This window comes from Oncorhynchus masou, chromosome 13 (genome assembly GCF_036934945.1).
Source record: "Oncorhynchus masou masou isolate Uvic2021 chromosome 13, UVic_Omas_1.1, whole genome shotgun sequence".
Lineage (NCBI taxonomy): Eukaryota > Metazoa > Chordata > Actinopteri > Salmoniformes > Salmonidae > Oncorhynchus > Oncorhynchus masou.
The window spans coordinates 53353065-53377401 of NC_088224.1; positions in this window are offsets into that span (position 1 = coordinate 53353065).

Sequence of the window (24337 nt, forward strand, 5' to 3'; positions counted from 1 at the left end):
CTGTACTGTTTTCGTCCCCCGTGTTTGTTCCTGGTCGTGTATTCTGCTGTACTGTTTTCGTCCCCGTGTTTGTTCCTGGTCGTGTATTCTGCTGTACTGTTTTCGTCCCCCGTGTTTGTTCCTGGTCGTGTATTCTGCTGTACTGTTTTCGTCCCCCGTGTTTGTTCCTGGTCGTGTATTCTGCTGTACTGTTTTCGTCCCCCGTGTTTGGGGCATTTGTTTTTGAGCACCCAGTGTTTCGTGAGTGCATTAAATAGCACAGTAGTGAACTCTCTGTTTCCTGCGTCTGACTCCACACCCACGACACCCGGAGCGTTACAGGAGGGCTTTGCCCTCTGCAGTGGATGGGGTCATCATCCCAAAACCTGACAGGTGTGGTATATCAGACCGTGTACCACAGGTATAACAAAACATGTATTTTTACTGCTCTAATTACATTGGTAACCAGTTTATAATAGCAATAAGGCACCTTGGTGGTTTGTGATATATGGCCAATATACCACGGCTAAGGGCTGTGTCCAGGCACTCTGCTTTGAGTTGTGTGTAAGAACAGCCATTAGCCGTGGTATATTGGCCATATATCACACGTCCTCGAACCTTATTGCTTAAACATGTCAGATCACTTTTATACGATTTTGAAATTTAATCTCAGAAACCACACTATTCCAATCATCCCTGAAAAGGCAATTGTTGAAAAAGTGCATCCCGAAGGATGTCGAGAAGAAGCGCAAATGCTGTGTTAAGTTTCTTTCTGTCAGCAAGTCAACCCAATCTCATTCTTCTGGATAGTCATTCCCAAGCTATGCTGAAGTTCCTGCTTTTATCAGATCATTTGGAGATCATTCATCCAAATTGAGTCTCTGTTATACTGTTTTCCTAATAGATGCTTTGACACACACCTTGCAAGTAGAATAATTAGACAGAGTCTTCGACAGCATCTGAGGTGTGTATGTCGACTGCTTTCCTATACACGCTTAGAAAACAAAAAGGTGCTATCTAGAACCAATAAGGGTTATTCGGCTGTCCCCATAGAAGAACCCTTTTTGGTTCCAGGTAGAACCGTTTTTGGGTTCCATGTAGAACCCTTTCCACTGAGGGTTCTCCTATGGGGACAGGCGAAGAACCCTTTTGTAACCCTTTTTTCTAAGAGTGTTGAGTAAGTAGACTGAGTCTTCGACAGCATTTGAGGTGTGTATGTTTATGACCTAACTCTCCAGCCTGCAGTCAGTGAACTTACTCCTTTATTAACATAGCTTCTCCGTGTTAATAATAATCACTTTATTGTCCGTTTATAACCCTCGCCAGCTCAAATTAGCCTCTTGTCCCTGAATTTATTCAAGGGATAGTGGCCCTATGCTTTCCCCCTACACACAGTAGTGATAGGATACAGTATTTTCATTAGTCTCTAAAATAGGATGAAATGACATTTGACATGTAAGCTTATGCATTTCTGTCTATGTTCTGTTTTAAACAATTTGTGTGAAACAAAAGATATGTGGTGCTCATAACATGACATTTTCTTTGTGTAGGCCATTAGAGAGCATAGATCTGCTGTGTTAGAACTGTTTCACAATAGTGCCACGTTTGGCTTACTTTGAGACACTTTCGGTCAGAGCTTCATACAGGAAGAGGATGTGGGGTCCACTTTAGTACGGTGTGGTTAACTGGGACTGTGTCCAAGGACTTGGACCATCTCCCACGACAAGATACTGGAAGGAAGCATATGAAAGATGCAATTTCTCGCTCACAGTTTCAAGCTGTGTCAACCTATTGTTTTGATATACAGTCATTTCATTGTGGTTTCTGAGGCTCCACTAAAATATCCTATCTGCTTTCTTCAATCCTTCCATTATTTTCAGCACAATGTTCAGGAACACTAAAATTATAACACTATGTGTTTGCAGTTTATACAGTTGTTTGCCCTGTAACTGGACAGCTTTGTTTGATGTTTTTTATATTTGGACTGGAACTGATCCAACTCTACTTTGTCTTTCATACAGTAGTTCTGTTGCCAGCATGGCTGTGGCCTCCCACCCAGCCTTGTACAATAGTCACAACTAAAAGAGAGGATCAGCAAGGATCTTATTTGTCCGTGGCAGGACAATGTTTTATGTGCTATATCTCAGTCAATATCTGAGTTTGGAGTATCTTCATTTATTAGAATAGTCCTTTATTATTCTTGTGACGGTTGCTATGTTGATAGATGCTCCTCTGTCTTCTCTGACAAGTGTGCCTTGTCAAAAAACCTACCGATTTCAGATGAAAAAGCGAATGAATGTTGACTGATAACAGCTGTCCGTCCAACCTGACAGAGCTCGAGAGGACCTGCGGAGAAGAATGGGAGAAACTCCCCAAATGCAGGTGTTCCAAGCTGGTAGCGTCATTACCCAACAAGTCTCGAGGCTGTAATCGCTCTGCCAAAGGTGCTTCAACAAAGTACTTAGTAAAGGGTCCGAGAACTTATGTAAATGTCATATTTAAGGGGAGGGGGGGGGGGGACAATTGAATGAATTTTAGAATAAGGCTGTAACGTAACACAATGTGGAAAAAGTCAGGAGGTCATGGTGAAGTCACACACCTACACACAATTGCTTGGTTAGAAAATAGGCTTATTTCCTGCCGTTTCACAATGTGGTGCAATCACTTCACAGACAGATTCACGCCAATGATGTTAGTGTTACATTGAACAAAGAGTTTCAGTGAGTAAATAGCTTCAGTATGGAATAGACATTATTAAGAAAATATTGCATTAACATTAAAGGAACGTTTGCGATAATATAACAGGAAACCACTACCCAGACAAACATAATAAAATATGACTTATCCTGAGATATGACTCATGAGATCTCATAAACATGGTTGGGGTTTTTTGTAAGCAAATAAAAATTGCTTAAAGATATACTGATATCTTAAATGGGTCATCATCCACGTACATTATTGTTTGAGTTTTAAATGAATTATATACAAAATGACTCTTGAAGAATATAACGTATGCCTCATGAGCTCAGTTAATCTGTCCTACTCCATCAGAACCCAAAATAGACGGATTTTGTTTTAAAGACATTTTTGTAAGCAATGTAAAATTGTGAACAAAACACTGTATTGCCTCAAAACATGGTTAAAAGTATCATTTTGGAGCACCTGGAGAGGATGGAATGGAAAGGGGAGGAATGATCAGAAATGAATCTTATGGTGTCTGAGAAGTCATTTTTCACCAAGATGTAAGTGTTGCCCGGCACCAGTTCAGGGAAGCTGCAGTGGTCGGGTAATGTGACGTAGTGAGGAGAAGGCACGGCGCTGACATGGCCACGCCAGGCCTGCATGTACATGGCGTTCACCATCACGATGGACCACTTATTCATCTTCACGGACACACTCTCCACTGTCCCTACCAGAACTGAGACACACACACACACACTTTAGATCCGTGTTGTGAAACCACTGTACATCCAAGAGTCAAAGAAGATTCTAGGGCTTCCCACTGTTCTTACTAAAGATCAAAGTAGTGAGTAATGTTTCCTGTTATCTTGTGCTTCAAACTGGAGGCCTTACCTCTGCTGTGACACAGGACTTCAGTCTTCAGATCCCCCAGTGGTAGAAGTCTGGGTCCTGAGGATAATGAACAACAGTTTCATCAAATGGACAGAGACAGACTCCAGGCAGGGACCCATAAAAAGACATCCCCTTTATCTTATGCATGTATGCCATTTAGGGGACGCTTTTATCCTAAAGAAACTTAGTCACAAGTGCATTTTTACATATGGGTTGTCCTAGGAATCAAACCCACTACCCCAGCATTACAAGCGCCACGCTCTACCAACTGAGCTACAAAGGACAACATGAATAACATATAGAATCTTCATATCACTCGTCTGCCCTGTAGGTAGGTCTTTCGGAGACCTTTCAGAGATCAATCATGTATGGATGAAAAATGGGTATCAAGTTTGGATTGTATCCGGTTCCCACTGACCTGGAATCATGTTCTTGATGGTGGTGTGTGGTTCAGGCCTTGGGTGCAGGACCCCCGCGCAGCAGGACCACAGGGATGAGTTGGGGTAGTGGTGCCCACAGCAGGTGAACCCTGGCTGGGTAGGATAGAGCAGGTCTAGCCCTGGGGCAGAGCAGCAGGTCTGGGTGGAGCCGGCCTCCATCAGGACACTCCCACAGCACTGGGCCTCCTCTGAGAGTCTGTCCTGAAACTGCAGGTCGTACAGAGTCCCTGCACAGCACTTCATCTGGTCACAGCTGGGGTCATAAGCCTTCCCTCCGCAGCAGGACTTGTTCCCCCACCTGCTGTGTCTGGGCAGAGAAAAATATTTGATCTCTCTATATCAAGAGTCCATATCATCTCTCAGAATTTGGTTCCGGTTGTGCTGTCAAGTTGGGTGAGATCAGAGCCATATGTACTGATGATCATTGATTAGATTTTACCCATTCTATTTCGATGGATAGCTCTCAAGGAAATGGGATCTGGAGAGTTCTAGCTATAAAAATACGCTGGCAGAAGAGGAGCGCTGACCAGCACCGCAGTGAGGCCCCCGTGTTTGCACCGGGGGACAGGGTCTGGCTCTCGACCCGAAACCTGCCCCTCCGCCTGCCCTGTTGGAAGCTGGGGCCGCAGTGTGTGGGGCCGTTCAAAGTCCTGAGGAGAATAAACGAGGTGTGTTACAGGTTACAACTTCCTAGGTATTACCGTATTAACCCCTCGTTTCATGTGTCTCTCCTCAGGCCGGTGGTGGCTGGACCCCTGCAAGAAGGTGAGGTGCCTGAGGTCCCTCCGCCCCCTCTGGACATCGAGGGGTCCCCGGCGTACACAGTTCGGGGCATTCTGAATTCGAGACGCCGGGTGGGGGGCCTACAGTACCTCGTGGACTGGGAGGGGTACGGTCCGGAGGAGAGATGCTGGGTTCCGGTGGGGGACATTTTGGACCCTTCTCTCCTGAGAGATTTCCACCGCCTCCACCCGGATCGCCCGGCACCTCGTCCTCCGGGTCGTCCTCGAGGCCGGTGGCGGCGCGCTGCGGGAGCCGCGCGTCGGGGGGGGTACTGTCACGACTTCCACCGAAGTTGGCTCCCCTGCCTGTTCGGGCAGTGCTCGGCGGTCGTCGTCACCGTCCTAATAGCCACTACCGATCCCTTTTTCGTTTGTCTGTTGGTTTTGTCTTATTAGTTTCACCTGTGTGTATTTTAGTTTAATTAGCGTCCTTATATTTAGTAGGTTGTCCCGCCCTTGTTTTGTGCGGGATTGTTTTTGTATTCCTGTTATTTGGTGGTGTTCATGAGTTTTATTCTCCGGACTATTTTGGTCCTGCGTTGGATTATTCACCCTGTGTGTTGGGTTGACCGTTGTTTTGTGCGCCGGAGAATAAACTGTCTAATAACTGAAACCTGCTCTCAGCGCCTGATTCCACCCACCTTAGTAATTCGTGACATGGGTCCAAAAACCCGTCTCGCATCCATCAACGCATGCACTTACAATGAACAATCCCACACAAAGACATGAGGGGAACAGAGGGTTTTATACACAACAAATGATTGAGGGAATTGAAACCAGGTGTCAGCCTGCCTCGCTGGAACTTCTGTAGAAGGAAAATGTTTTATTTCTACAATTTCCAAAAGCTAAACAAACAAAAACATCAGTTTTACGAGACGTGTTTACGAGACGTGTTTGTCCATTTGAAACTTATTTGCATTAGTTTTTACTTGTATGTTGACTCCATATTGACGTTGAGGTTTTGAGTTTTGGCAGACTTTTCTTAGTGGCTGTACTGTACAATCATTGCGAATTTAATTATGGGGCATTTCAGGCCCGAAGTGAACATAATTGTATACTCGCAAAGTCCACTAAAATGAGGGCTGAGGGGTTTACTTTGTAAACTTCCCTGGCGTGGCAAATCATTTGGACCGACGACAAATATAGCCGCAGAGATTACGCCAAGGACATAAGGCAAGGGTAAATTGACGAGCGTGTGTCTTTTATGAGTTTGAAACACAGCCATAGACAGAGTGGAGTCACAATGCTCACAAATACAGAGTCACATCATGATGACACATCTTAATTAAAGAAAGGTATTTAAAAAAAATATATATATTTCACCTTTATTTAACCAGGTAGGCTAGTTGAGAACAAGTTCTCATTTGCAACTGCGACCTGGCCAAGATAAAGCATAGCAATTCCACACATACAACAACACAGAGTTACCCGTGGAATAAACAAAACATACAGTCAATAATACATTAGAACAACAAAGGTAGTAGGATGAATTTGCCCCTAAACAATATCAGGTCAATTTTTCATATCCCCGCTTAAGATTTGAGCCCTAGGGCAGCTTCTACCCAGAGCACAGATAATAAGGGTACTTGCTATACTCACGTGTCATAGAACATCCCAGCATGGGCAGAGACTGGAACTCCTAAAGGATTGACTTGCCCTGTGAAACGTGGAACATCCTCACATCAAGACAAAGCGCTGGCTATTTGCAAAACGCTCACTAAGAGAATATTCCTACTGTCAATTGCTTTACAGTTAAAACAAATTAAAGCGATTCATAATTTTTTCTTTAAAAATGGCATTTTATAATTGCCAATCAGTGACTGAAGTTGATAGGATAAAACGCATAGAGATAATTCTATGATAAAATGTCTGAAAAACTGAGTAAGGTATACCTTACTCAATATATTGTCAGGAAACAATGGTATATCTATGGTTATCGCTCCCTAAAGTTATCCGCAGCTCAATAGAAGTCATTTGAATTAAAAAACCTTATTGGGCTTAATATCCCCAAAGCTCTATAAACCACACAGCCAGTAGTCTGCCATAGAAGGCTATACTGTTCAGAGCAGTTGTTTGCAACCAGGGTTACTAGGACCCCTGGGGGTACTTGGTCTATCCACAGGGGGTACTTGAGAAGACTCAGGAGACCATAGGACTACTGGTAAAATGCAAAAGAAGGGGTACTTCAGGGGTACACCTGGCAGAGCAACATTCAGTTGGTGGTACGGTAACCCGAAAAAGGTTGGGAACAACTGATGTAGAGCAGGGTTTCTTAAATTATGGTTTGGGAACCAAAGTGGACCCTGAGCATGTGAGCGGTGGGTCACGAGCTATTAGTAAACATTTATAATCGCACACTATTTCATCTTAATTTGAGTCGTTCAAGGACAATATTTTTCTCATTTGGGTCTTGAGCTGAAAAAGCATAAGAACCTTTGGCTTAGAGTAATGATGGGGCTCCTGAGTGGCTCAGCGGTCTAAGGCACTGCATTACATTGCTAGAGGTGTCACTACAGACCCTGGTTCGTTCCCAGGCTGTATCACAACCAGCCGTGACCGGGAGTCCCATAGGGCGACTCACAGTTGGCCCAGTGTCATCCTGGTTAGGATGAAGGCCGCCACGGTAAATCAGAATTTGTTCTTAACTGGCTTGCCAAGTGAAATAAATATATATATATATATATATATATATATTTTAAATGGTGACAACTAATTTCCCTGACCGATCATCTAGATTGCAGATATCCCTATACAAGTAGAACTATGTTTGGGTTTCTAAACCAACATGATCCACTGCATTCCCGATTGACATTTGTTTTTCAGAAGGCCTTTCAGGGGAATAAGGTACATAATGTATGAACTCTCAATTCCAAACCACAAAGCAATAATTTACAATGAATTCTGCTGTGGCTTTAATCTGAGAGGCAGAGTAGTAGCCTACACCTCTCAACAGCTGACCCGATTTCATTCATACAAACAGACGCAAGACATGATCTTTCCACTTACCAGGGTAGAGCCAGAAGAATTGCACAAATGAAACAAACAAATGTTCAGAAAAGTCCAGAAATTGTACAGACAAATTCTAGCGAATGTGCAGAGTTTGATAGGGATGCTCACATACCAAACATCAGTAGCAGAGTGGTCATGGTGACTCTTTCAATAAAGCAGTCTCATTCATAGATGAAATACTAAGATGCACAGAGATAAGTAGTCTATTTCAGCCACACTTTTTTATTTTATTTTATTTTTTTCACCTACAAGTACCACCCCTGACAACAATGTCCAATTGCCATCTCAAAATATTCTACAGTATGAACTCAAGTCGTTAATATGTTGTTTGAGTCATTGTTTTGCTGGGACCTCCTTTTCCAGTTACAGTTGGTGAATCGCAAAAGCTATCATTGCTACACTTCTGAAACATCAGCTATTTTTAAGAAAAAAAAAACGAATGGTAACACTTTCTAACAGCCACTACCGGTACTTCCTCGCTGTTTAGGATTTCTTCCTTAACTCAATTTAATAGCGAGAAGGTGGGTAAAAATAAAACAGGGGAAATAGCATGGTGTTGGAAAATTGTGTTTTAAAAAGAAAGTATGCATATTTCCCCTTTTTTTCCCCCCCACCTCCTCGTCATTAAATTGAGTAAAGGGGGGAACTGAGGCCTTTGCAGGCTGAATAGAGAATGTTTTATGCACGATCCAGTCTACGGTGAATACGAGTGTATAGTAGGTTGCATACATTCCCCTTGGACGGTATGATGAAACGACTCAGTAGAGCCATCTGCCGGTTCATTTGGCTGACACTGACAACGGTGTCCAGATCCCTGATCCAAAGTGTTCTCACTTTCAATATCACCTCCTAGCAATGGGAACCTCTCAGTCACAAACAGGCCAGCAAAACAATCTGCAGTAAATAGCCTCAACTCCAAGAACTGTACACACATAACATCACAAGGAAAGCACTCCCGGTCTTCAATGACAACACCCACACACAGCACGTATCCTTCCAAATGCTGCCGGAACATAATGTGAGCATGAGAGGGGGGTGACCTGGAGGAAAAAAATGCAACTTTACAATAGAGCATTTCGTGCATATCATCTAATTTGCAAAGTGGCATAGAGTTGTCATAGAGCAGAGGAGCTTACAGAAGGTGCACACAAACATTTTTGTATGCCTAGTTTCTGGAAAAACATGTGTCCTTTAATAAATGTAATTCATACAATTCTAAGTCATTTAACATGACGAGAGACTTAAGCAGAATATTTTTTTAATACAGCACACATTGAAAATGACAGGCTACTTTGACACTGACAAATCAACCTGGTCTCAGAGATTGTATCGTATTATTCAGTACATAAATCCAAGACACTCGTATGGCATGTATTCATTTGTGGATGTCTATTACACATTTCGTATGACATGTAATGAATTAAAATTCGTATTATATGTTACAAATTTGCAAAACCCACAATAAAATATGAACAGTTTGCAAAACGTACTATATGTTGCGAATTCGCTAAATGTACAGTAGTACCAGTCAAAAGTTTGGACACACCTACTCATTCAAGGATTTTTCTTTATTTTTTACTATTTTCTACATTGTAGAATAATAGTGAAGACATCAAAGCTATGAAATAACACATATGGAATCATGTAGTAACCAAAAAAGTGTTTAGTCGGGAAGTTAAAGCTTTGTCACAAATGGGTCTTCCAAATGGACAATGACCCCAAGCATACTTCCAAAGTTGTGGCAAAATGGCTTAAGGACAACAAAGTCAAGGTATTGGAGTGGCCATCACAAAGCCCTGACATCATCCTATAGAACATTTGTTGGCAGAACTGAAAAAGTGTGTGCGAGAAGGAGGCCTACAAACCTGACTCAGTTACACCAGCTTTGTCAGGAGGAATGGGCCAAAATTCACCCGACTTATTGTGGGGAGCTTGTGGAAGGCTATCTGAAAAGTTTGACTCAAGTTAAACACGTTAAAGGCAATGCTACAAAATACTAATTGAGTGTATGTGAACTTCTGACCCACTGGGAATGTGATGAAAGAAATAAAAGCTGAAATAAATCCTTCTCTCTATTATTCTGACATTTCACATTCTTAAAGTAAAGTGGTGATCCTAACTGACCGAAGACAGGAAATTTTTACAAAGATTAATAGTCAGGAATTGTGAAAAACTGAGTTGAATGTTTTTGGCTAAGGTGTATGTAAACTTCCGACTTCAACTGTATCTACACATACGCTATGGTCACAAGACGCAGGCGTCCTTATTGTCCCTAGAATTTTTAAGCAAACAGCTGGAGGCAGGACTTAGTCCTATTGTCACGATCGTTAGAATGAGTGGACCAAGGTGCAGCGTGGTAGGCATACATTTTCCTTTATTAAATGAACACCGAACAAAATACCAAACGAAACGTGACCCTAAATAATAGTGTTATCAGGCAACTATCCATAGTCAAGATCTCACAAAGCACAATGGGGAAATTGCTGCCTAAATATGATCCCCAATCAGAGACAATGATAAACAGCTGTCTCTGATTGGGAACCATACTAGGCCAACATAAATCACTAATCACCTAGATGACCCACCCGAGTCACTATCACGCCCCAACCAACATAGAGAATAAACAGCTCTCTATGGTCAGGGCGTGACACCTATAGAGCTCCATTTTTATGGAATGGTCAGTCTATCCATGTGAGAGACACAGACTCGGTCTCGACCTGTAAGTCTTTACTGAAGACTTATCTCTTCAGTAGTTCCTTTAATTGAGTGCAGTCTGGCCAAAGTGTGCAAAGGTGAACGGCAAGGCACTGAAGCAACGAACTGCCCTTGCTGTCTCTGCCTGGCCCGGGTCCCCTCTCTCCACTGGGATTCTCTGCCTCCTGGCCCAATTATGGGGGCTGAGTAGCTGGCTTACTAATGCTCTTCCATGCCGTCCCTAGGAGGGGTTGAGTCACTGGCATGATCTTCCTGTCCGGTTTTGCGGCCCCTCGGGCTTGTGCGGTGTAGGAGATCTTCGTCTTATCTGGTATCCTGTGTGAATTTAAGCATGCTTCCTCAAATTTTCTCTCTTCCTCTCTCCCTCCACTTCCGGAGGTCCTGAGCCCGTGCTGCTGTTCCAGTTTCAACTGTTCTGCCTGTGGTTGTGGAACCCTGAGGTGGACGTGCCACCTTGTCACGGACCTGCTGTTTTCGACTCTCTCACACTCTCTCTACCACACCTGCTGTCTCGACCTCTGAATGCTCGGCTATGAAAAGCCAACTGACATTTCCTCCTGAGACACAGACCTGTTGCACAATGATTTTTATTTGACCCTGCTGATCATCTACAAACGTTTGAACAGCTTGAATAACAATCTGGTCTTAAAATGGCCATGTACTCTTATAATCTCCACCTGGCATAGCCAGAAGTGGACTGGACACCCCTCAGCCTGGTTCCTCTCTAGGTTTCTTCATAGGTTCCTGCCTTTCTAAGGAGTTTTTCCTAGCCACCGTGCTTCAACATCTGCATTGCTTGCTGTTTGGGATTTTAGGCTGGGTTTCTGTACAGCACTTTGAGACATCTGCTGATGTAAAGAAGGCTTTATAAATACATTTTATTTGTCACATTCCCCGAATACGACAGTGACCTTACAGTGAATTGCTTTCTTACAAGTCCTTAATTAACCAACAACGCTGTAACGGCTTTCGTCTGGTGGAAGAGAAGCGGACCAAAATGCAGCGTGGTGGTTATTCATGTTCTTTAATAAAATGAACTCAACATAAAATAACTAAACAAAACAATAAATGTGTGAAAACCTATACAGCCTATCTGGTGAACATAAACACAGAGACAGGAACAATCACCCACGAAACACTCACAGAATATGGCTGCCTAAATATGGTTCCCAATCAGAGACAACGATAAACACCTGCCTCTGATTGAGAACCACTCCAGACAGCCATAGACTATGCTAGATACCACCACTAAGCCACACACCCAACACCTAACAACACCCCAAGACAAAACACACCACAATAAACCCATGTCACACCCCGGCCTGACCAAATAAATAAAGACAAACACAATATACTACGACCAGGGCGTGAAAACGCAGTTTTAAGAAAATATCTTTAAAAAAAAGCAAGAGATAAGAATAACAAATAATTGAAGAGCAGCAGTAAATAACATTAGTGGGGCTATACAGGGGGTACCGGTACAGAGTCAAATGTGTCAATGTACGGGGGCACTGGTGTCGAGGTAATTGAGGTAAGTATGTACATGTAGGTAGAGCTATTAAAGTGGCTATGCATAGATAATAACAGAAAGCAACAGCAGCGTGGGGGGGATCAATACAAATAGTCTTGGTAGCCATTTGATGAAAGAGTCATTGTTACAGGCATGCAAATCATGGGGCAGAGTTTCTCCCTGACAGACTTTTAGATCAAGCAGCCCTCTAGAAAATTGGCCTTGAGTATAGGACACCCTCTTCCCACGGGGCCCTGTGTAAACATTCTGAGTGGACTGAAATGGGTCTGTGGACAACGTATAGTGTCAGCCTTGCCTTAAAATGCCCATTTGTGTTATTTTGACCATTTAAAAATGTACAAATACACAGATACATCCATGTGCTGTACAGCATTGTCTTTATGCCTTGACAAACAACAACTCAACAAGCATATGGAAGATTTAGCTGTTTTACTTCAATTTGACTGAGATGAGGAGAACTGATTTTTATGTAGTGGAGGAGGTTCAGTGAACTAAGCTTCAGCTGTAGGCCTGTAAGCTCTGTGGGCTGCTGAACAATTTGTTAAAAAATGGACAGCTCTTTCACTTACATATTTGCAGTGGTGGAAAAAGTACAAAATTGTCATACTTGAGTAAAAGTAAAGATACCTTAATAGAAAATGATTCAAGTGAAAGTCACCCGGTAAAATACTACTTGACTAAACCCTGAAAGTATTTGGTTTTAAATATACTTTAGTATCAAAAGTATAAGTAAAAGTACAAATAATTTAAAATTCCTTATATTAAGCAAACCAAACAGCACAATTTTTAAAATATTTTTGATATTTTTATTCACGGATAGCCAGGGTCACACTCCAACACTCAGACATAATTTAAAAACAAAGAATTTGTGTTTAGTGATTCCGCCAGATCAGAGGCAGTAAGGATGCCTAGGGATGTTCTCTTGATAAGTATGTGAATCTGCCCATTTTCCTGTCCTGCTAATGTAACAAATACTTTTGGGTGTCAGGGAAAATGTTAAAAGTAAAAAAAATTATTTAGGAATGTAGTGAAGTAAAAGTAAAAGCTGTCAGAAATATAAATAGTAACGTAAAGTACACATACCCCAATAAAAACGACTTAAGTAGTACTTTATATTTTTATTTAAGTTACTTTACACAACTGGTGGTTAGCCCCCTAGAGTCGATATCCGCACCCCTGTGGAAATCTAATTAGCATAATATTTAAAAAAATCCCAATGAAAAACTGGGGTTTTGCATTGGATGTCGCAATTCCGCATCTGTGGTGAAAGTTGACAGAGTGAATGCGGTCTTCTTCTCACAAAATCGTCTGTAGCGTCTGAAAGGTTTGACCACTCTATTTAAAGATGAGACTCTCATGAACACGGTGGTGTTCTCCGCTTAGCTGTACCAACCCCACAAGCGTTTTGGGACTCGTCTGAAGTCGGTACAGCCAATATGCCAACTTCTGTCTGTAGCTTCTGAACAGTACACACTAATAAGGTGAGACTTTCACAAACACATACATGTTGGTTGTTTTGCTCTAGAATGGCCACAGGCCTCACAGCACTTGTCTGAAGGTCCCCCGGTACTAGTTGAAAACATGAATGGAAGTATATATAGAGACTGTTTAGTACCAAACATTAGGGGTTAAATACAACAGTTTCCTGATCTTTCTTATATCTCTCAGATATAGGACAAACATGTCAGAACAAACTTCCTTTAGATTTTTTTGGGGGGGGACTATCTGTTGTTCCATGTAGTGAATCTGTTGTTCAATGCATTTCTATGGGCTAGTAGCTTACACAGGGCTTAGACTGTAAGGGGCTAGACAATCATTCCATTTAAATTCCTCAACACTTTATTTCCCATCAAAACAGCTATTTTCCTTATATTCAGGAAGGGGACCACCTCTTATTCTTTAAAATTTTTATAATCATGATCAATGTTCCTTGACATTTTTTTCAGCACTGAGCAAATTTCAGGTCTGCTGAGCAAAAACTTGAACATTGTGAGAATACTGTGCAACTTCTGGCCCGCGTTTACTGTGAACACTGGGGCTGTACCCACTTGAAGTTAGTTTAAACAGTGGTCAAGTAGGATACTGTAGCTATTTGATCATAATGTAGACCTACCAGACTGGCCTACCATAAAAAAAACAGTAGCAACCAATGTGTGGTGTTCAATCTCGGCCTACATTCCATACGACTTTTGAAAAAAGATGTAGGGCTTGACATTAAGCTGTTTATCCACTTTTCCTTCAGACAATGATGTGGCTGAAACTGTTGTTGTGTTGTTTGATGCAAGAAACCACTTTGCAGAATAAAATGCATCATTATTCCCATACCATTATTACAGAGAATCAGACAAATTATGCTATCCTCTTACCTATTGGCTATTTAGCTTATTCAGGCCTGTCTCCAAATACAACACTACCCCAAAATACTACATGATTGTAGCGGGTTTACTAACAGGTTAGTTTTATTAGCTATGCTAACTATGAAGGTTACTTTAGCAAATATGGTGACAACAATGTAGCGGTTTGGCTTGGATTTTTTTCCCTGCCTGGTCACAAACAACTGTTGTGTTGTGCACTGAAGTCCACAACCGAAGGGAAGAGGTGAGAGGAGGAGAGCACATATAAGAAGGAATACAACGTGGCTACTATGAAAGTGAACTGTGTTTACACGTGATCAGGGGTGTATTCATTCTGGGGATTCTGTTAAAAAAACGTATTCAGGATCAGTGTCCCTTCCACGAGACGGTTGAGCTAACTTAGGCTAATGCGATTAGCATGTAGTTGTAAGTCAAAAGAAACTTTCCCAGGACATCGACACATCTGATATGGGCAGAAAGCTTAAATTCTTGGTATTCTAACTGCACTGTCCAATTACAGTGAAAGAATACCATGCTATTGTTTGAGGAGAGTGCACAATTTTGAATATGAAAAGTTATTAATAAACAAATTAGGCACATTTGGGCAGTCTTGATACAACATTTTGAACATAAATGCAATGGTTCATTGGATCAGTCTAAAACTTTGCACATACACTGATGCCATCTAGTGGCCAAGATCTAAATTGCACCTGGGCTGGAATAATACATTATGACCTTTCTCTTGCATTTCAAAGATGATGGTACAAAAAAATTACAAAAAATACAGTTTGTTTCTTCTTTGTATTATCTTTTAACAGATCTATTGTGTTACATTCTACAACATTCCTTTCACATTTCCATAAACTTCAAAGTGGTTCCTTTCAAATGGTACCAAGAATATGCATTTCGTTGCTTCAGGACCTGAGCTACAGGCAGTTAGATGTGGGTATGTCATTTTAAGCGGAAATTGAAAAAAAGGTGCTAATCCTTAAGAGGATTTCTTATACAGAAGAAAACAGAACAAAATGGGGATAAACATATATGAATTTGTCCAATAGAAACTCTCATTTGCAACTGTTGGACTAGTAAGTACACCCTATATCAACTAGATGCAGGCAAGAGTATGCAAGGCGGTATTGAATGTCAACGTCAGTCCATGTGTCACTGACTGTCAACTCAAATTTGTCTCTTGACCTGTGTGCATCTACGTTGTAAACTTCATTTATTGGCTAGTTTGTAATAATGACATGATGGGTATAGGGAAAATGTTAGTATCATGTAGTAGCCTAAACCTTAAACATCTTAAACGGCACTGACCGCAACTGACATGCATATAGTATGAGTCACACACTGGCACCTGGAGAAGGACTAAACAGACTGAGTCCCAGTTGTCCCAGATTTAGACGCAAACCACTGGCACCTTGAAGATCTAAACTCAGCAAAAAAAGAAACGTCCCTTTTTCAGATAATTCGTAAAAATCCAAATAACTTCACACATCTTCATTGTAAAGGGTTTAAAACACTGTTTCCCATGCTTGTTCAATGAACCATAAACAATTAATGAACATGCAACTGTGGAACGGTCGTTAAAGACACTGAGCTTACAGACGGTAGGCAGTTAAGGTCACAGTTATGAAAACTTAAGCCACTAAAGAGGCCTTTCTACTGGCTCTGAAAAACACCAAAAGAAAGATGCCCAGGGTCCCTGCTCATCTGCGTGAACGTGACTTAGGCATGCTGCAAGGAGACATGAGGACTGCAGATGTGGCCAGGGCAATGAATTGAAATTTCCGTACTGTGAGATGCCTAAGACAGCACTACAGGGAGACAGGACGTACAGCTGATCATCCTCTCAGTGGCAGACCACGTGTAACAACACCTGCACAGGATCAGTACATCCGAACATCACACCTGCGGGACAGGTACAGGATGGCAACAACAACTTCCCGAGTTACACCAGGAACGCACAATCCCTCCATCAGTGCTCAGACTGTCCGCAGTAGGCTGAGAGAGGCTGGACTGAGAGCTTGTAGGGCTGTAGTAAGGCAGGTTCTCACCAGACATCACCGGCAACAACGTCGCCTATGGGCACAACCCACCGTCGCTGGACCAGACAGGACTGGCAAAAAGTGCTCTTCACTGACGAGTCGCGGTTTTGTCTCACCAGGGGTGATTGTCGGGTTCTCGTTTATCATTGAAGGAATGAGCTTTACACTGAGGCCTGTACTCTGGAGCGGGATCGATTTGGAGGTGGAGGTTCCGTCATGGTCTGGGGCGGTGTTTCACAGCATCATCGGACTGAGCTTGTCGTCAATTGCTGGCAAACTCAACGCTGTGGATTACAGGGAAGATGTCCTCCGCCCTCATGTGGTAGCCTTCCTGCAGGCTCATCCTGACATGACCCTCCAGCATGACAATGCCACCAGCAATACTGCTCGTTCTATGCGTGATTTCCTGCAAGACAGGAATATCAGTGTTCTGCCATGGCCAGTGAAGAGCCCGGATCTCAATACCATTGAGCACATCTGGGACCTGTTGGATCGGAGGGTGATGTGCCATTCCCCCCAGAAATCTCTGGGAACTTACAGGTGCCTTGGTGGAAGAGTGCGGTAACATCTCACAGCAAGAACTGGAATATCTGGTGCAGTCCATGAGGAAGAGATTCACTGCAATACTTAATGCAGCTGGTGGCCACACCAGATACTGACTGTTACTTTTGATTTTGACCCCCTCTCCCTTTGTTCAGGGACATATTATTCAAATTCTGTTAGTCACATGTCTGTGGAACTTGTCCAGTTTATGTCTCAGTTGTTGAATCTAGTTATGTTCATACAAATATTTACACGTTAAGGTTGCTGAAAATATACGAAGCTGACAGTGAGAGGACGTTTCTTTTTTTGCTGAGTTTATTTCGTTGACTAAGGTCAACACACAGCAGCTACTTAGGATACTGATTACAAGGACTGGAGAGACATACAAAACCGAGTGGGGAGGTTCTGAGATCACCTTTGCAGGAAGTGTAACTCAGAGCAAGGAAATGCACAGGAAGTGTATATACTGGGAAAGTTAAACTATTTGTTTTTCCTTATATCCACCTCCACAGTTTACCAGAGGGAGCATTAATTTCAAAGGATCCATTTGCACAGTGCACACATACACACACACACAAACAGTGTGAATGTAATTCCTCAACTGGTCATTGATTGTTTTAATGGAGATCTGTTGAAGGGAGTAAGATGCAACGTCTTTGTTTGTTCTGGAGGGGAGTTTTCTGATGGATATTTTATTTATTTTTATTTTGCCTTTATTTAACTAGGCAAGTCAGTTAAGAACACATTTTTATTTTCAATGACAGCCTAGGAACAGTGGGTTAACTGTCTGTTCAGGGGCAGAAAGACAGATTTGTACCTTGTCAGCTCGGGGGTTTTGAACTTGCAACCTTCCGGTTACTAGTCCAATGCTCTAACCACTAGGCTACCCTGCCGATATCTTGTCGCCAAGCTGTTAAAAAAGCATGTAGCAAGATAATAGATTCATTTGACGCTCTATGATAAAACACCTGTGCCAATATACTATATCCTCCAGACACAGACTTTCTGGGCATTATTAATTAATTGTATAACAGGATATCACATTGTGTTTTTATAGAATCCATTTTAAAAGGAAATAGGAAGAATGACAGGAAAATTTGAGAAGGATCAGGGGACCGGAGACTGAGAGGGCGATTCTTTGATTTAATGAGATGTTACTCATAACCGGTGTCACAATCGTTTGTAGAATTAACGGACCAAAGTGCAGCATGGTATGTTTCCAAACACACAGAAAACAATAAAGCACAAATTGAAACGTGAAGCTAATGTAGTGCTCGCAGACAACTATACATAAACAAGATCCCACAAGAAACAGGTGGGAAAAAGCTGCCTAAATATGATCCCCAACCAGAGACAGCAATAGACAGCTGCCTCTGATTGGGAACCATAGCAAGCCAACCTAGAAATAAAGAAACTAGAATGCCCACCCGAGTCACACCCCGACCTAACCAAAATAGAGAATAAAGGATCTCTAAGGTCAGGGCGTGATAACCGGTCCGTTTCATTTCATTGCATTTGTCTTGGCAGTCTTGGCTGCATACGTGCTGCATATTATCCTTAAAATTCTCTTTTTGTCAAGGTTGGAAACATTCCTATTTTGTGAGTTGCTTGAGACAACCAGTAGTGTAGAATGGTTGTGTAGGTGCAAACTGTGGTAGTTTCTGAGTAGTCCCACAGATGAGTAAGGCTTACTACGTCAATAATAGGGTGATTCCGTGGGAAATTTGGGGGCTTCATCATGTTTCATCGAAATGTACAGCTGTGTGTCATCAGTACTGCCTCCACAGCCCCCACCCAACCCACTTTGCCAAAGCACAGCCCCCACACCAGTAGAGGGATATCTTCAACCACCAACTTACCATCCTGAAACAAGGCCGGGTATTGCCCACGAAGATCTTGGGGGAGATCCCACCAGCCACGGTTCTTCTAATTAGAGCACCCCTTCTTGTTTCTTTTCTTTTCTTTCTGCAACCATAATCACAAAACTCTCATTCCATTGTTGCCCACTCTGTTATCTTCAATTAACAGAGTGAGCTACTCGACCTCGCACTCTCGGATAACAAACTATTTGTCGAGAGCAATCAGTCAATGACTGATCAATAGGCTCGTTTAGTGGACTCATGGATGCGACTAATGATTGGTGACGGTTCGGGGTAAAAAGGCCAAGACCATTCACAACTTTGTTCAGTGATCAGTGTAGGCTGCTATTTTTCTATTGTTTCTACAACAGACATGAATAGAATCTCTACCAGGCCTGGTGGAACGAAATTAAATAAAATGTGCGCACAAGTTAATTAAAAGTGTGTGCATGAGAGAACTCCAATTCTCTTGCTCATCATTAACTTATATAATTAGACTATACTTATTTATATGATTATTCAGCTACAGCAATTGAATATTCCGTTTTGACCACATTTTCACATGCATTCCCATGGGCATGAGAAAATGTCATTCTTCCTGATCTCAATCAACCAACCAACCAACCCAGCATGACTCATGAGTAGGCTACAGACTCGACTCCTTTCACTAAAAGGGCCAGACAATGACATGATGATGCTAATCTATTTGTCCATTACAGTTGCCTTGTGTTCTGTGTGCTTATGTAGATTTTCGGATGTTTACACTTACCTGAATCTCCAAACATCTCTCAGCAAAGTGATCGTAGAGGCAGATGTTTCGCTGATTGGATCACTGTTGCAAGGGCACATTTTCCCGTAAAAAGTACAATGGTGGAAAAAGTACTAAATGTTTTAACTTGAGTAAAAGTACAAAGTAAAACTAAATGCTATACATAAAATTCCTTATATTAAGCAAACCAGACCTCATGATTTAAATGTATTTACAGACAGACGGGCACACTCCAACAATCAGACATCATTTACAAACGCAGTACACAGATCAGAAGCAGTAAGGATGATAATGCATTATATTGATTGGTGCGTGAATTGGACCATAATTTTGTCCTGCCTCAACATTCAAAATGTAATGAGTACTTTTTGGTGTCAGGGAAAATGTATGGGAGTAAAAAGTGCATATTTTCTTTAGGAGTGTAGTGGAGTAAAAGTAGTAAAAAAATATAAATTGTAAACTAAAGTACAGATACCCAAAAAAACTACTTAAGTAGTACTTTAAAGTACTACTGGAAAAGGATGTGTATAAACTAAAATATTACAATACGAAAACCAGTAAATCAATGATAAACCAAACAATATTATAAATGAGCTCTTGAACCCAAGAAATGTGTCCCAAATGGCACCCTATTCCCTGCATTGTGATTATAGGCCATGGTCAAAAGAAGTGCACTATATAGAAAATAGGGTGCCATTTGGAGGCATCTCTCAGACACATGCTCCATGCATCCTGTAGGACCTGTAGAGTATACAGAGTAGACGTCCAAAGTGTCTTTTGATCTCCGGGGTCCTTGAGGACATGTTTAAGAAAACATAAAACACTGCAGAAGAGCGGTGAGGGATTTTCAGATCTGACCCGGGAGAAATCATTTGCTCCTAGCACGCAGCACCCCTGGTCCTGATGCAGAGATTAACATAGCAGATGAATTTAGACTAACAAAGTTTGTTATGATGAACGGAGTGCAGGTCCTAGCCGGGGCCTGAGACTAAACCAGCCAGTTCTTCTAAAAACATACAATCCTCTCACACAACCCCGGGTTAAGCACGGCGAGAAACAGTCACAACAGCTGACAGGGAGATAGTGCACATACAGACATAGGCCTTGATTCAATCATATTCACGCAAGCCGACACCTGCATAGCTGGTATTTTGATGTGTTAGAGGTGGAACCGCGTTCGAACTGTCAAATCCACAAGTGGCTCCCGGCATAGCTATTGCGGACATTGGCTGCACGGTCACGTTAATAGGGGCTATCTAGTACCTAAAAGGATTCTTCGGCTGTTCCCATTTGAGAAGCCTTTGAAGAACCCTTTTTCGTTCCAGGTAAAACCCTTTTGGGTTCCATGTAGAACCCTTTCCCCAGGGGGAACCCAAACAAGTTATACAAGTTTGGAACCCAAACAAGTTATACCTGGAACCAAAAATAGTTCTCCTATGGGGACAGCCTAAGAACTCTTTTGGAAGCCTTTTTGCAGTGATGGAAAAAGTACCCAATTGTCATACTTAACTACAAGTAAATATACTTCAATAGAAAATGACTTAAGTAGAAGTGAAAATCAACCAGGAAAATACTGCTCGGGTAAAAGTCTAAAAGTATTTGGTTTTAAATATACTAAGTATAAGTATAAAAAATAAATGTCATTGTTAAATTATATACTTAAGTATCAAAAGTAAAAGTATAAATCATTTCTAATTCCTTATATTAAGCAAATTTACAGTCAGTCAGGAGCACACTCCAACACTTTTTTTCTTGTTAACGCTAGAGGCTGACATCATATACATTTTGACTATCCAAACCCATTTCAAACCACCTTTGGATGCAGATACTCACAGCTTTTAAGAACGTTTTACATTTGAAAAATAAAAATACATATAATCCTCTTTTTAAAATATGTATACTTACCTGCAGTGGCCTTTTAAATCATTCATAGGCCTACTTACCCAAAGTGGCCTTTTAACATGCATACCTGCCTAATGACTTACCTGAATATTTACCTGAGATCCAGACCACAATGTAGACGGTATGTTGCTGCAGAAGACATGCGCATAATCCTCTTTGCCTCTCCTGTTGAATGATGGAAACACCCCCAGTAATCTGAAGAACACGCTTCCATCCCCTACTTTATATTTTTTAGAAAGCCATTACACCTCCCCCAACCCCCTTGCCCTAAACCAACCCTACCCCTTAACACTTTACCCTAAACCGGGTTGGTACCCTCTACCCAACCCCTCCTTCTCTATTTTATTTTATTATTTTCTTTACTTTACTTCTTTTAACATTTTTTTTTATCCATTAAAGTTTGTTTTAATCAAATCAAGTTGAGGAAGAAAACAATAATAATTACACCACCCCCCGTTGTACCTTGCCAAACATGACCTCCACCAGACAGATACATGGAGAAGAGGGATAGAAGAGGGCATGAAACTCTGAGTTGTCCCTACCAATCCCAAAGTTCATATTTCTTTCTTGTGTTTGTCAATCTGTTCAGATTTTTGTTCACTGGATATACTGTATGGTAATATTCTTAAACGTGAGGCGCAAGAGGACAGTTGGCAAGAGAAGACTGGTTACTAACTTGGTTAGGTAAATGCCCTTAAGTCTTCTAAATAAAAAATGAGCACTTCTAGCTAACTTGAATGACTTTCTCTTTTTATTGGTAGATTGTTTTATTTTCCTGGCTTTTGAAATGGCACTGTTACTATGGGAGATGATGCTGTCATAGAGCATTTGATCTGGAGAATGACGAGTCCTGTCAATCATAATGCTCATTGACTGGACATTCAAAATGACCATGGCAATTATGCATCAATTATGCAACAGTAATATTCATTTTTGCAACACGCGGCAATCCACTCACAGTACCTATTAACTGGCTGCTGCGAATATAGTCTGGGGGGCCCGTGTGTAAAATATTCAACAGACGTTATGACACCCTGCCCTGTCAACTCTTAAACTAATCCTAAAATCCCTTCAAATAATCCTGTCAAATAAACACAAGGCCTAAAACATAGGAAGGAAACGTGAGTTCGGAGAGAAACAAGAGAGGTGGAAGTTAAGCCAACTTCCACCCTTGGATGTTGTTGTTAAAGTTAATTTGTGACATTTTTTTCCTTCTTAAAGCGTTTGAGCCAATCAGTTGTGTTGTGACAAGGTAGGGGTGGTATATAGAAGACAGCCCTGTTTGGTAAAAGACCAAATCCATGTTATGGCAAGAACAGCTCAAATAAGCAAAGAGAAACGACAGTCCATCCTTACACTAAGACAATGAAGGTCAGTCAATCCAGTAAATGTCAAGACCTTTGAAAGTGTCTTAAAGTGCAGTCGCAAAAACCATCAAGCACTATGATGAAACTGTCTCTCATGAGGACCGCCACAGACCCAAAGTTACATCTGCTGCAGAGCATATGTTCATTAGAGTTACCAGCCCAAATAAATGTTCAAGTAACAGACACATCTCAACATAAACTGTTCAGAGGAGACTGTATGAATCAGGCCTTCATGGTTGAATTGCTGCAAAGAAACAACAAACACAAATAATAATAAGAAACTTGCTTGGGCCAAGAAACACAAGCAATGGACATTAGACCGGTGGAAATATGTCCTTCGATCTGATGAATCCAAATTTTAGATTTTTGGTTCCAACCAAAATAGTTGAACAGATGATCTCAGCATGTGTGCTTCCCATCATGAAGTTTGGAGGAGGAGGAGGTGTGACAGTGTGGGAGGTGATTTGCTGATGAAACTGTCTGTGAGTTATTTAGAATTCAAGGCACACTTAACCAGCATGGCTACCACAGCGTTCTGCAGCGATACACTATCCCATCTGGTTTGCACTTAGTGGGACTGTCAACAGGACATTGACCCAACACACCTCGACTGTGTAAGGGCTATTTGACCAAGAAAGAGAGTGATGGAGTGCTGCATCAGATGACCTGGCCTCCACAATTACCCGACCTAAACCCAATTGAGATGGTTTGGGATGAGTTGGACCACAGAATGAAGGAAAAACAGCCAACAAGTGCACAGCATATGTTGGAACTCTTTCAAGACTGTTGGAAAAACATTCCAGGTGAAGCTGTATTACTTATAGTTGATGTAATGATCACGTGTTTATAAAGAAAAAACAGGCGCAAGAACTCTATTGAGTGGAGGCCACATCCAAGACTATTAATGTTGCAAGATGTGAGTCTTTGAATAGCTCAATACAGCTTGATTTGTCTCGTTTGGTTTGGCTCAGTAGTGTGAAATGTCCCTGAGTACAGGAAACAACATATTGTTGGGTGTTTGCGTAAGAACCTTATCTCTTTTAGATGATGCAATTTTATCTAAATGTGATGATGCTGCCCATGCAAAATAAAGTTTTAGTTCAATCAGTAGCACACATAATCTACATTTCTCATTATGTGTGTGTGTGTGTGTGTGCGTGTGCGTGTGCGTGTGCGTGTGCGTGTGCGTGTGTGTGTGTGTATGTGTGGTTTTGTGGTGTGCAAATTATTTTATAACTGCCCGGTCAAAAATGACTCTAAGGCAATCTTTGTACCCTTTTGTACTGCTTTCATGGAAATATGAACAAAGGCCATGTTTCACTTTATCTAATGTTGGGGTCACTCAGGGAAAAGTCATCAAATTTTAAGTTGAGAAAATATCATTTAGCGGGGTTTCTCTGTTGTTAAACATAGTGGTTGGTCATTTTTCACCCTTAAGATAACACAAGGGTTAAAACAATGATGCG